Consider the following 14,053-nt stretch of genomic DNA (forward strand, 5'->3'; position numbering starts at 1 on the left):
CCTGTGAATCAAATGCTACGAGTGTCCTGCACCACTGATTGTGCCACCCACGTGAGTAGCCCTGAAAAGGTAACTCAGACACGCCATAGCAGAGCCTGCGCACAGTTTGTAAGTGCCATGTCGACTTGGCCAGTACACACACTTGCCAGTCTCTCACCTTCCCTTTTCTTACATGTCAGCCACCCCTAAGGTAGGTCCAAGGTACCCCTGTGGGCCGGGCGCAGTGTATGTGAAAGGTAGGACATGCCCTGGTGTGTGTGGCATGTCCTGATAGTGAATTACGGCCAATTTCGTTTTTCGCTATTGCAAGGCACCTGTTCCCCATAGGACAGAATGGGGAGTTTTGTTTATAACATCTTATAAACGTAACTGGCCCGGGGAATTAGGTGGGAAAATAAAGTTTAGTATGCCTGATGTCAGAATTTAAAGATGCATCTTTTAGTGAAGGTGATTTTTACATTCTGTATTTGAAAATACCACTTTTAGAAAGTAGGTATTTTCTTGCTCAGTCATCCTCTGTGCCTCTGCTGGAATGTGGATTGCCTGTCTGGGTTTTGGATGACAGAAGACTGGGGAGCAGGAGTGTCTCCAGATAGTCTAGGTGGGTCAGGAAAGGGCTGAATAGACCTGGGCTGCAATTGGGGAAGGGGGAGGAAATTTCCTTGCAGTTTAGATCCAGAGAGGGGTACCGACGGAGAGGTAAGCAACGTGGCTACTGCTTCCTTATGTTAATTGTTAAAATCAGAATATTTTGGTTCTTCCTCGTGTCCTGTTGACACTGTAGGGAAGTTCTGATAAGTTCGACTTTTGAGGGTGATATGTCTTTATTAAATAAATGGGCTAAGACGCTAGTGCGCTTTTAAATAGTTAAGCACATTTTTCACTTTTACCAATGACGGCCATTGCCTGACCGTTTCTGTGATTCATAGTAACCACCCTTTTTATGCATCTAGACATTTTTGCCCGTCCCCCAAACAAACAGTTGCCTCCATATATTTGTCTTAGTATAGAAGGCATCTCTGCAGACATGAGTAAATCTGATGCTCAGTTGACTCTAGTTTCAGTCATGACCAGTATACATTAGAGTGTCTTTTTTCAGAGCTATTTCAAGATTGGTACAAGGACTCCTGTAGGTTGTTTACGCAAATGGTTTTTAACTGTGTGACTCAGATATAAATATAGTAGATAGTCACCATGATCAGATGAAGTTCATCCTAATTTTGGTTGTTTATATTTTTTCTACACTTTTTATATATAGAGCGGTGCCTCACGTCCTGAGCGGATGCCAGGTGAGGTGAGCTGCTCACCCGCATAAAGTCGGGTAAGTGCATTGACTAATGTTAAACATTTATTTTGAAATACAATAGGTGGTGTTTTGGTACATTTTTAGTATCACATTTTAATTATTCAATCCAATGTTGCAATGACTACAATGAATGTTTCTAGGACTATATACTAGGTCTTATGTGAGTCTTTTTTATTTTTATTAGGTATTTTCCCAGTACCACTGTCTGTACTCTTCCATTTTGGATTCACAGAAGTGCGCAGGTTGTATTGTCACCAACCTTTATCTTGTTTTGTTTTGTCTTTTTTGCACTGAAGCACTAAACTTTTTGCAGTAGCTATGAAATCAGAGGTCCTGACGAAAGCCGGGATTCTAATATCCATAGGCTGAAACATGTAGACCTATACATCTTACAGTTATTTGTTTAAACTGTATATGCACTGTACAAGTACAAGTACAAATGACTTTATTCGATTGTAAACCTTACAATCATAAAAGCGCAATTCATAAACATACAGTTAAAATCAAACCATCCATTTCATTTGTGAGACAAAAATTTACATAAACAATATAAAACAAGAGTAACAGGCAGAATAAACATGTTAAGAATATAAATAATTATAACAAGGTAAAAAAGTTAAAAATACCTAACGGCAATAGCAGCATAATTATCCCTCCATACTTTTCCTGAAAGTAATTGCTAATTTCAGAAAACTGCATACAAATAAGGTGCAGTCACATTTCAGGAGTTGAAGGTAGTAAAGTGCTGGTTTGATCTGTGCAAATGCACTGTTTTTATATTGACACCAAGACCGCGCCAAATAAAATTGTTTTGTGTCTTGATAGTCAATTTTATATCACTTCCTTTTACACATACTGTCACCAGCACTGCAACCATCACCCTGTAAATAGCTATTTTGCTCTCTTGTTGATGAGGAGCATTTGCTGCTGTTCATCAATTTTTGTTGAACCATAACTCTCAATTCCTTATGGGAGTTAGGTTTACTAAGAGTTCCCAGATGATGAAGCAAGCCACTTTGGTGGGTGATGGGATCTCATTTCTTTTTCTATAAGACTCCTCTTCGCATCTTGTTCAGTCGTTGTTTCTGGGTTATATATAATTGTAGACCTACAGTTTTTTCTTGTATTTTATGTTGTGGGCTTGCCCGCGGCTGATACACTTCTGGACAGCAGTGCACAAAATACTATGTGAAATAGCCCCGGTGGTGGGAGTACAGTATATTAGGATTAGGCCCTAAACGCAAGAAAAGAGGAACACAGAATAGATTCGCTAATTTGGCACTGATACTGGCCAAACAATCCATCACAATGAGGTGGAAAGCTGCCAAGGCACCGACAGTACAGGGATGGCATGACGAGATAGTTAGATGGGGTAGAGCTGAAAGTATGGAGATTAAACGAAAAGAAAATAGAGGATTGGGGAAGAATCCTATCTTGCTGGCCTGGAATGCAATGCTGGAGGGGTTTAATGCCATGGAACTCCCAGCACAGCAGGATGTGTAAATCAACACACTGAATAGCATATCTAGAGGTGTAGACTGGGATCGTCCCGGCTCCCGTGCTTTGTCATTGGATGGTGCTGAACCAACAAATCTTTCACAGGAGTTATTGTGCAACATAGACTAGGCATGCTAACTAACAATCCACAGTAAAAGATGGAATGAGTCTGAGGGAAGATGGGAGGGGAGTGGGACTCAGTTGTTTTGTTAATAGTTGACGGTGGGGGGGGGGGGAGGGGGATTGTTTTTTTTGTTTTTCCAATAAGGAAACTGAAGCACATTTAATATGCAGACATACTCATTGCTATTGTTAAAAATATACTGTAATTAATGTGCGCTTGATACTATGTATAAATTGTATTGATATAAGACAACATTTAAATGTATCCCATACTGGTAATGTACATGCCTTCGACAATGGCCTTTGTCGCACTATGGAAACCAATAAAATATGTTTTGAAAACAAAAACGGTGTTGGGGTATGATTCCAACATGTATGATAGCAAACATTCCCAGGTTCGGCACGGCCACTATTTAGTTTGCCATCGTGTAATGACGGATGGCCACTATATGTATCAAAATGGCCGACCGCACTTACAAAACCTGGAGAATTGACTGGTGTTTGTAGAGGTGCCCTGCTCATGCAGGGGCACCCACACACTTATAACCCAGCACCCTGCCTTCAGGATTAAAAGGCCTGCCTTAGGGTGACTTGTAGGTTTTAAGTGTAGTGACCTCAGATATAAGAAAATGTATATCTGTCGTAAGTGGTGCTAGCACCAGCTTACACAGGCTGCAATGGCAGGCCTGTAGTCACAGTTTGAGTGGTCTCTCATGGGTGGCATGATACATGTTACAGCCCATGGGAGACCCCTGGTGTACTTATGCCCTTTGTATCTTAGTTCCATATACTAGGGACTTATAGGGGTTACCAGAAGCCAATTGTGGAGGTATAAAAATACTTACCATGACAAATATAGGGAGGATGCACAGTGACTGGGCTCCTGATTAGCAGAAGAGTCAGACTAGTCAAAAAACATACTGACACCAGCAAAACGTGTGGGTAGCCATGCTAGAATGATCCTACCTTCCTACAAAGGGGCACTCACTCTCTTACCCTCCTAAACATTTATGTACCTAACCAATCACAAGATGCATACCTTGGGACCATACTGCGTGATCGGGTGGGACAGGAAGGGAGCAGTCTGGTAGTGGGGGGAGATTTCAACCTGGTGTGGGATCCTGACATGGACAGCAGCACTGCCTTTTTCCAGGGCACGGGGGGCGATGTCAGCTGCTTTAGAGAGGGACTTTTACAGACCTGGGCCTCAGGGATGCTTGGCGCTACAGGTTTCCTGACACACATGACTACTGTTTGTTCACCACTCCTATCCTCACGTCAATTACTTTTTTCCTCTGGCATTCAGTGCTGCGGGACGTAGAGCATGTCCACATTTCCGACATACCCCTCTCTGATCACACCAACATGAAATTGACACTACAGTGTTGGGCCCCTCATTTCGATCTGGCTCTGGGTTGCTGGTTCCTCCTCATCTGTTGCGAAACCCCTTCGTTGTGGCCGTGATCTGGAAAGAGATCTCAGCGTATTTTGAGTCAAACGCCCTTCCTGAAACCTCGCCCTTTATTTTTGGGGACGGCGTTAATGCGACAATTAGTGGTGTCATAACCTCTATCACTATTGCCCATACACGATAAACCAGTCATAGTCTGGCCTGACTAGGGGCATTAAAGTTTTAGAGCGACTGGACCATTCAGCCCCTTATAGACACCACAAACGACAACTGGCCCGTCTTTGGGGCCAACTGAGAGCTCACCAAACGAACAAGGTAGAAAGATCATTGCTCCCTTTGAAACTGAGATACTAAGAGGGGGGTGATAAGGTGGGCTCCGTGCTTGCGTGTCGACTTCGCCAACAGAGAGCACAGGCCCACATATCGAAAATCAAATTCACGGATGATACATGGGCAGTCTCTGAGCAAGATAAACAATGTGCGTTTACGCTTGCTACACTGCCCTTTATGAGAGACAAAGCTTTCCCGGGGATGACATTGATTTCCTTTCTGAAATCTTGCCCTTGGACACCCCTTGACTCCCAACATATGCAGCTCTTGGAGGCCCCTATCACTTTGGCCGAATTACAGCGTGCCCTCCGTAATCTCCCGGTGGGTAAAACCACACGGCTGGATGGCCTGCCGGTTTCCTTTTATTGTATGTTCCTTCCACAATTCCAAGACCATTTGTTATAGATTTTTAACTCGTTCACTGAAGTTACTAGCCTTACACCAGCTATGTCAGTTGCTGAAATAGTGCTTATCCCTAAGCCTGGCAAGGTCCTCTCACTATGCACTTCGTACCTTCCCATTGCCTTGCTAAACATGGATGCCAAGATCTATTCCAAGATCTTGGCAAATCGCCTGGACCCCTACCTCCCCGGCCTGATTGACCCAGACCAGGTCGGCTTTGTCCGCCATCGCCAGGGCGCAGACAATGTTCCCCGAATAGCCCACTTGGTTGAGATAGTTTGTTGCCGGAACATTCCAACCTGCCTTCTTTCCCTAGACGCGGAAAAGGACTTTGACCGCGTTAGCTGGGCCTTATTACGTGCAGTATTCCAGAACATTGGTCTAGGGCCGGGCATGACCTCTCAGATAATGGCATCTTATATCTCCCCCACAGTGCAGATTCAGATTAACGGCCTGCTCTCCCAATCAATCCATCTGTCAAGGTGTTCCAGACAGAGCTGCCCTCTTTCGCCCCTGCTCTTTGCCCTGGTGGTTGAACCATTTTTGGTAGCTATACGCCAAGTGGAAGATTTTGTAGGCATTCCTTTTGACGGCCAAGACCATAAGATTACTCTCTTCGCCGACTATCTTCTGCTTACCCTGGCCAGGCCTGAATCCTCTCTCCCTGCCCAAGTAAATATCCTCCAGTCTTTTAAAAGACTTTCGGGCTTTAAAATCAATATGGCCAAATCCCAAGCATTGAATTTAACATTCCCTCAACAAGACATTGCCGGTTTGCAATCACTCACCTCTTTCCAATTGGGCCTCGCACACTCCTCTATCTGGGCTTGTACCTAACTTCGTCTTTGACAACTTGGACCCATGCCAACTGGCCGGAATATAGAAGGTCCATCTTGGAGGACCTACAGAGCTGGAAACCACTCCAGACGTCTTGGCTTGGCTGGTTCAACGCAATTAAAATGTCCATATTGCCGATAATCTTGTATTTGTTTCAGACACTACCCACCCCTATCCCTCCAGGCGCTATCCCACGCCTCCTATGCAACATGCACACCTTTATCTGGGGTGGCAACGCCCAAGGTTTTCCAATAAGATCCTTATGCTTCCTAGAGACCATGGGGCCTGGCATGCCCTAATCTTTTGTACTATTGGGTGTCACACCTCTGTTAAGTCTCTGAGCGGTTCGCTCAAGAAAGTGAAAAGCACTGCTTCCACATGGACCGAGCGGTGGTGTGCCGGCCTCTTTGGGAACTGGCCTGGCGCACAAAGCATCTTAGACCCCGCAGTGCTTATATTTCCATCCCCATTGGGACAGTTCTCGAAATTTGGGACAAAATAGCGACTTTAAGGGGTCTCACCACCTTCCCTTCCCCTAATACTCCCCTGGCCCCTAACCCAGATTTCTCTCCTGCCTTATGACCGCATTAGTTTCCCGCTTGGAGGGAGGGCGAATGCCGTAGATCTAACACCTTTTCGAGTGGGGCACGTTTTAAACCTTCGACCATTGCAAAGGGGACTTTCATCTTTTGGACCCATCCCATTTGCAATATTATCAATTAAGACACAGGCTGCTTCAACCCTCCAACACCCAGGGGATAACACAGCAACTTACACCCTTTTAAACACTGGTGAGATCCCTTGATGGCACACCGGTCTTGATCTCCCGCACATACCAGGTGCTGCAACACTCTGCCCCTGTTCATCCACACACCTATCAAGCACAGTGGCATGCAGACTCCACTGAGGGCATCACTCCGAAACAATGGGAGAAACTTTGGAGTGATTTTCCTAGGATATACAGGAGCATAGCCCAGTGTGAAACCTTCTATAAATTAATGACTAGGTGATATTACACTCTGTCACGCTTACGGAGAATGTTTCCCACTTCCTCCCCCCACTGCTGGCGCTGCCGCTCGGCGACCAACGACTTCTTTCATATTTGGTGGTCTTGCCCCCCTACCATTCCTATACTGGAAGGAAGTCCGGAGTCACATTAAGGGTACCATAGGCTTCCCTCTCCTGAACTCATATAACACTATAATCCTAGGCATCCGGCCCTTAACACTTACTGCTATGACTCAGTCTGAATGGCACCTCATAGCTCAGATGGTAGGTACAGCTAAACTGTTACTTGCCCTACATTGGACGAAATGCACCTCACTGCCAATTGCCCTGTGGTTCACACGCCTTTGGTATGTCATGGCTTTGGAACTCTTATCATACAGGATAACACACACCAAGTCCAAATTTGCCCACATCTGGCAGCCTCTAATTGACTATTTCTCAAAAAAGGAATATTCTTGGTTTATTCCGCCCCGGCTCAGGGCCCTCCAACTTTATGAATACACCTCTCTGGACTCTGGAGCCGACACCCCACGTAGGGAGGACCGGTCTTCTACTGCAGTAACACTGGCCTCCTCCCCTTAATTCCCGGTGAAGTTTATTCTATGGCTGTCTTAGGACACCCTCTTACCTTTATCTATCCTTAGACTGCACACGTCCCAGACTGTTATGCCCTAGACCGAACCTTTTTCTTTCCCCTTCTTCCCTATCTTTCTCTATTTTTGGCATGTACCTTGCTATTTTCTGGTGGTTCTAATCGTTCACGGTTGGCTGTCCCAACGGCTGGAGGCCGCTCTTGGCTACAGTCCTCTTGTTGTCGAGCATATGGCTTATTTCAACTTGTGCTTCTGTTGCACAGTTTGGCTCGATGCTATGGTCTTTTGCAAAGATGTATTTCCATCGCATGCCTCTTATTGTATTGCATTTCCATGCCTTTTTGAATTTCTTTAATAAAATGATTTGAAATAAAAAGAGAAAACTTCACCTACTGGCGAGTCTTGGGTTCTTCATTAACGAGGAGTAATATCTCCTGACTCCATCTCAGTAAGCCACATTCCTTAGATTCAAAGGGGATTCTAACAAATCTATATTGAGCCTCCCACCTAGCCAAAAATAAGGCAGGTACTTTGAAAAACACTGTCGCATAAAAAGACCCCCCTTAAATAAGATCGCTTGACTGGTGGTCTGCTTTCATCAACAATACCAGTGATATTTCCGGGACCACTCTATTAAAGGCCCGACTAAAGTCTAAAATCCTTCCTGTGCAAAGGCTTGACTTACTCCAAGATAGTTCTGCTGATGGAGGACGCAAAGGAAGCAGTGAGGTGCTGGCTCACACACGGAAATGTGGAATGGGAAAGCAATATTCAGTTTCAACCCGGATATTATCAAATCGAATGCCAGCAAAAGAGGCTGGGGTGCCAGGTGTGAAAACTTTCCACAGGAGGAAAATGGTCAATGCAAAAGCAGTAACTCGACTGTCTGGACTGGCAGGCTCACTCGTGGTGCGGTGCTAACCAAGGAGACAGTAAAATGTTGTGTCCTGATGGTGATGGACAGCATCTCAGCATTGAGTTTCATCTACTGCCCAAGACGATCAATAGCCAAGACTGTCGGACCTTGAACTTTAGACACTTCTGGTTGGACAACAACATTTCTGTGATGCAAAGTATTTCACGGGCATGGCCAACAATGTGGCAGACTGACATTCAAGGCACTTACAGGGCATGTCCAGCTCCGAACTTTCTTGGGATTCTCCAAATTTTCTCATCCTGCGCCAGAAAATTCTTCTGAAATATTAGGGCACACACACCACCTTCTGATGGACAGGAAACTACATCTCATAGCTTGGAGGATTAAAGGGAATGATGAAACGTCCCTGGACTTTCAAATCAGTGGCAAATGCTCTTCTCAAAGGACTGGACAGATGAAACGGTTATGTGATGCAGGTCAGCCTGGAAGCGATGGATGGGTTGGTGCTTGCAGAGGGACGTGTATCCTGTGGGATGTTGTGCCCATATTAAACTGGTTGTGGTACACTACCTCAGAAGGAGTGGCTCACAAGTCGGTAAGCACCTTTAGATTGACCATACCAGCTGGTCCTACTCCGAATGATGGTTCCCTTTTGGGGTACACCCATTAGTCCGGTAACTAATGCTGGAAATGCATCAATACTTTCCTCTAGAACTCAGTTATTCTTCTCTTTGGGATGTGGATAGAGTCCTCAACTTCTTTCTCTCTTGGAGGAGTAATAAGTATTTGTCCAGGAAAGAGTTAGCTGACAAACTTGCCATTGTGCTATGCCTTGTCCACTGCAGGAGTCTCTGATATCAGAGCCTTGGATATTACTGTTAGTGTTTAGCCTGGATGGGGTTCCTTTTCATATTTCCAGGAGAGCAAAGTTTAATTCCAGGGACGTTTCGTACCCAGCCTATGATGCTACCCCAAAATTGTGTGCAGTCAGATGTATTAACGTTTACGAAAGCATGAATGAGCAAGATAAGTCCGTTCAACTATGCTGGATGTATAATAGATACCTCAATTTTCAGAACACACTGCATATTGAGCGATGGCTTTGAACCCTTTCATGCTTGGAGCATGGCTGGAAGACATACTAAATCCCGTAGACTGGTCTATGGATTCCGTCTTTAAAAGGTTTTACTTTATCCCAGTCGGTTATATGGCAATACCTGTGGTGGTTAGTAAGCTTTGAACAAGCATAATCATCACCTCTGGTCCTGACATAGAATAGAAAATGTCCTGGTTTTCTTAATGGAAAGTCTCAATTAAATTAAGGCTACAGAGGCGAGGATTATCTCGCCCGACAATCAAGGCTGTCTGTACTCCCACCCTTTAAGGGAATAATACACAATTGGTGGTCAGAGGATCTTACAGCGTATTGCGCAGGTATTTACTCATTTATTTTACTTATTGTCTAAGGATTTGCATATTAATTCTGTTCAATGGAACAGTAAATAAATAGTTGCAATTTAATGTCAGGTTATGATATGTTTTGAATAGTGATTATTTTTCTCATTGCAGGAACCGAAACTTACAAACAGAAATGAGCTGGAGATTTGGAACTGAAACTTTCACACGAAGAAAGTGGGGGCAAAAGTGCTGACAAGCGATTAGAAAGGACACTCTGGCTTATGACTCGATAAAGCATTTCTTCTCTCTTTCCCAAAAGCTGTTGGGAAAGATAGTTTGTTGATGTTGTGCTTAAGGCTGCTTTATAAATAAAAGTGAAGAAAGTTAACCATAATCGTTGCCTCTGTGTCCTTAATAGAAATTAAACTTTTGATTACCAAAGCTAGGAAATGTTATGTTCCTGTTTAGGACTCTTCTCCATGTCCTTGTACAATTTTTCAAGCAGGTTTCACTCAGCTGATGCACCTCATTATATAACTAGCCTCTATATTTGCCACCATATGTAATAGGTACATTTGTTTCTTTTTACTTCAGGTGTAGTTAAATAGTCAGTCACAGTTATGGCATACGAGGATTTGTTTTTTGCAAGCAGTTACATTTTCTGCTGGGTACTTCCTCTTTTGTGTCACATGTTGTGTTAGCTTAGTGTGCTCTTTAACTACAGTTCTGGTATCTACCCCAATTTAGGCCAAAGGAATATTTGAATGACTTGTGGTATTGATTATTGAAATGATTACCAAGCCTTTGCTCCTACTGTTATGTAACTCTGTTCGACTCTTGATGGTTTGTTTCAATCAGAATGACATTGTTTTTTTTTTTATTTAAAATTTTATTAATGAAACATTTGTCATGTACATATATCGTGATACACCGTCCATTATGTAAAGGAAAATAGCTCTGAATAAACAACCTTACAACCAGATATCAAGAATTACAGGAAACTCTGTCGTGTCATTTCGAGTTCCACAGTTGGTGAAGTACATATTTCTCCCCCAGAATTACATTGTTGATCACTTAAATAAAACATTTAAACCATTTCTATGTAGTTATAATTACTCTTGTTACTGTTTCCGGTGTCCTGAAAGGGTTATTCATGTCATGATAAAAAACATCTTGTAACAGAGAAGAGATGACATTCAAGTGAGTAAGCCACCTTATTGTATATCTAAAATCTCAGACCTCATCAGCTATCACAACCTTGACCCACTTATTTGAGTGGTAAGTTCAAACGCTTCCTTCAATCCCAGTCACTCTGCCATGATCTCACCAACTTTCTGTGACCAGCCAGCTGCTGGATACGGCATTGGGGTTGAAGCCTGACTTAGACTCTCCCGGATCTAATGCAAGTCCCACAACACAGTATGAGATGATTGATCATGTGGATCCTTCCATCCTAGAAGGTTTGATACATACATTTTGGCTCTTAAGAGCATCTTATAGGGAGAGCTGGTGGACATTTCGTGTCTTGGCATACTATTTGTTGTTCTCTGTGCAGCTAGCAGGTTTTGGACCCAAGACCCACCATTGTTTAAGACCCTCACTGTCAAGACTTGTTTTAACACAGTTATCTCTGAAGGAGTGCAAGACTTGGAGACTTATCCTACCTTATGCCTGCCAATGCCAGAGAGGTAAAAATTGGCCCTTAATTAGAATTAAATAGATGAACTTCACCATTGCTATTGAGCTTAGCAAGTCTTTTATGGTTGCACAAGCCATATCCTGACATTCAGGCTATACCCACATAGATTGGGTGCACAAAACTACTGCTACTACTATTTAAATCTGTCCACCAATTGTAGTAGACTTCAAGTAGTTCTCCAATAGAGCCAGCAGAGGTCTAATGATCATAGAGTGATTTATGGTTCGGCAAATGTCACATTGTAATGCATATGGTTTAGTTTGTTTTGGCATCAGTGGCCACCAATAAAGCTCCTATTGGATGTGTAATGTTACCGACACCCCAGCATGTGCAAAACCTATTCCTTCATGAGAGGCTATTATTAAATTCAGTCTGGCAGATTCATTTTAGTTTTCTCCTATTTTAGATATATGTACAGTTCAGAGCCACTTTTGTTACAGGAAGTAGTTGTTCTTCTCCAGTAAATAAGGGTGTGGTGTTTTTTGCTACGCTATGATTAAACTGCAGAGTGTATGTCTGGGTTGTTTCTGGTTTTCAACTGGGAAATTGCTGCTACTTAACAAACATGGACTTGTATGGGTGATTTCAAAGCTTGATCTGCATCAGTGTTGCATATTGACTGAACTCCCTCACTCTGGTGTGGCATCATCTGCTAGACCTCCACGAGTGGACGCTGTCATCAGAGGGCAGCTATTCGAGCTGAAAGCTGTTTTGCTTTTAGTGTCTTTCCCTGTGAATCTTTGTGATCATTGGTCTCCCAATGTTTCAAATCACCATTGTATCCCCGCACAGAAAATATTACGGTAGGAACTGATTTGTAATTTTATTGCCGCACAAAGAGTAGGCATTTAATTCTGCCATTTGTGTAGTCGAGTCACCTAACTTCACATGTTTATTTTCAATTTTAAATTCAGAACCCTTAAATCTTCCTTGCTGAACGAGCTGTGAGTAGCGCTGTGATATGCTTGTGGAAGGCTGTGTTGATCCATCAGTATAAAAAGCACATCTGGATCCTAATGCTTTTGTTTTGCAGATGGGCCTCAGGAATCACTGCTTGATATTGCAGGAACTATTCGGTACTTACTGTAGGGTCATAGTTAAATTGTACATCTGTACTGGCCTAACTCGCAGCCCACTGCACCCAGCTGACATACAGTGTGAGTGAATTTGGAATGCTTGCCTTAGTGGCAGCTCCCAAGTATGGCCTTGAAGTTACTTTAATGTGTTTCCTTGGGCTGGTGGTTGGTCTTTGAGAACTGCAGTCTTTACTGCAGTACGTATTTTCTCGCTAGGGGAAAATCACTCCTCCTCAGAATTGTATAAACATGCATTATATGCAGTAGATGTGGTTTGCCCTTCATTGTACAAAATATATGTATAACCTGATTGACTAGGTACTTCTCTAATCAGCACATTGTCTGTTATATCTCATTTTTAGGTCTCGACCTTGCTATCGCGTAAGCGATCGCAAAGCGAGACTATAGAAAGCGGGTTTGAAAAGTGCTCCCAAAAAGCGGATTGCATGGCTAGCACGCGCACAATCACGCGCATCGTGCCGCCATGCAATCCGCCTTTTGGGAGCACTTCAAAGGGTCCGCTCCCCCGCCCCCAAGCGCGCGTGCGCCACGCTCCACCGGGCTTGTCTTGTTTGGTACAGGCTGCATTGACCTAAGGATCAGCGTTTTTAAAAGGTTGATTAATGGATGCAGCTAGCAGGAGAGGTTGTTTACTTCAACAGCGCAGCGATGCAGGGCGCTTCAGAGACCGATGTAAAACAAAGACATGCGGACACACAAACTCTTCTTCCACTCACGCGCACTCGGACACTGAAACTCGCATCTCTTTCTGTCCCCACTCCCCAATACATGCACAACATAACTCACGGCACACATACGCGAAGGCCCAAACACTTCCACGCATACACAGATAGTCTGATTCAACTCAACCACACACACACTTTCTCACATGCGTACCAACTCACATGGCGCACACACACACCCACAATTCTTGACCACGCTACAGATTCTACCTTCAAACTTTCATGTGGAATTTACACAGAATTGCAATAAAAGGTTCTGCATTCTGCAATAATAAGTTGCACGAGAGGTTCTGGGATACGTGCTCTTGATTATGACAAATGTTTTTGAGGTAAACAAAGGAATCTGCTCGTTCCCGAATCGGACACCGCTCAACTCAGCGGCGCGCCACCCAGGACTAGCGGCTGGCGCACGAGCGCACGGAGCTCAACTCAAGGCTGCATACCCCTCTCAGGCCTTAGATATATAAATACATGAATCTAAAAGTAATTTCTGTGGCTCGTGCGACTTACAACACGCGAAGTAGCCTGACAATGAAGAATGAGGCAATATACTAAATTTAAATACTCGGCATAAAAGTACTTTGTCAGGACGGACAATAAACACGCCTCAGTACATGACTACTTCAGGTTTGTCTGTAAGCATTCCCAACGCACATTTGGATTGTAGTCTGAGTCAGCCAACGTGGCTAATTATTGGCCCAGTTTTTGCTTGGGGGCTACGGTTTGCTGGGACACCCCGTGATTGATGCTACT

The 14,053-nt window shown here is 43.8% G+C and overlaps 1 long non-coding RNA gene across 1 annotated transcript in view; it reads left to right on the top strand.

Moving 5' to 3' along the window:
• The window catches only part of LOC146871118 (uncharacterized), a 52,729-nt gene extending 42,691 nt beyond the window's left edge, over nt 1-10,038 (top strand). Inside the window, exons 2-3 of the long non-coding RNA XR_014980456.1 lie at nt 1,259-1,321; nt 9,954-10,038. This is a non-coding gene — a long non-coding RNA (uncharacterized LOC146871118). The remainder of the gene's footprint in view (nt 1-1,258; nt 1,322-9,953) is intronic.
• The last annotated feature ends 4,015 nt before the right edge of the window (nt 10,039-14,053 follow it).

The sequence above is a fragment of the Triturus cristatus genome, chromosome 1_1 (assembly GCF_964204655.1).
Source record: "Triturus cristatus chromosome 1_1, aTriCri1.1, whole genome shotgun sequence".
In the NCBI taxonomy this organism is placed as follows: Eukaryota; Metazoa; Chordata; class Amphibia; order Caudata; family Salamandridae; genus Triturus; species Triturus cristatus.